A 1329-nucleotide genomic window follows, 5' to 3' on the forward strand; every position below is an offset into this window, starting at 1 on the left:
TGTGTGTGTGTGTGTGTGTGTGTGTGTGGTGTAGGGGGCGGTGTTTTCCTACAGGGGTGCCAATCTGACCTTTGTTGAATAGCTTCCATCTATAGAAGCACAACCTCAATGCCATTTGGTGAGTGGGGCAGTGACAACTTTAGCACTTTCTATTGTCTTAATCTTCTGAAATTGTTGCTTAGCTGGCATTTTTTTGACACTTGATGAGAACAGAATTGAATTAATGACTAACCAGAATTCCCGAGGATCTGCTAAACATTCTCTTTTTTTCCTCTCGGATAATATTCCCATTTATATTCTACTCTTGGTGTTAGATGGGTGGGTGGCCAGATTCTTTACAATCTTACTGTCAAGTGGATTTCACTGGATATTCCCCTTGCTTCAAATGCTCTCCCGGTTCTCCACCAATCAATCTTACATTACCTAGTCATACATTACCTAGTCTTCAAAGTCCAACTCAAATTCCTCCTCCTTAGTGAAACTACACTGGATCACCCCACAGAAAATCCTCCAACGTTTTATTGATACACATTTCCACTCATTTATGTCTAATATTGAGCTATTTATATATATTCTACTTCCTGAAATGAGCTCAAGACTTCTTTCAGTACCAAGTATGGTACCCTCAACACAATGACCCCAGTAAATTTCTGATTATTAACTGCTGAAAACTTATTTGAAAACAGGTGTGTTGTGGTAAAGTTACAAGCAACTTAAAAAGAAGTCTATTCAGCTTGAATTTTTTAAGAATTCAGTACAGGAACTAAAGGCAACAGTTGGTAAAAATGGAAAGATCTTCCAACATATAAATTAGCAAATTTTTTTTCATCTTTCCTTAGATGGTAGAAGGCTGTCGTAATGGAATTCAGTCCTTTAAATTTTTGCTTCAGTACAAGTTTTCACTTGTGTATCAAAATTCACCTTCTCGTCCAAAGCACCACACTAACATCATCAAAGGGGAAAGGGAGTGGCTTTTGAGGTGAATTAACGCAGGAATATAGAGGATAGTTGACAACCTGCTCTTCATAATTCCTTTCATATTATTTAACTCTGAGTCAGTTGAGGTCTCAGGACAGCTGTAAGCCAAGCAAGGTCAACCCAGCGTAGTTCTATGCCATCTGATAAACAAGTGTCAACTGGCTTCAGTGGGATGTGTAGATTTTGGAATTAGAAAGGCTTGGTTTGATTTCTAGCTCTGCTATTTTGACTTTGAACAAATTTCTTCATCTCTCTTCCCCCAGAATTAAATAGGACAATGTATGTAAATATGTAGAGCATAGGGCTTTGCATATAGTAAGCAATGGCAGTAACTAAATTAAGTAATAAATG

The sequence above is a fragment of the Hipposideros armiger genome, unplaced genomic scaffold, assembly GCF_001890085.2.
Source record: "Hipposideros armiger isolate ML-2016 unplaced genomic scaffold, ASM189008v1 scaffold_201, whole genome shotgun sequence".
NCBI lineage: Eukaryota > Metazoa > Chordata > Mammalia > Chiroptera > Hipposideridae > Hipposideros > Hipposideros armiger.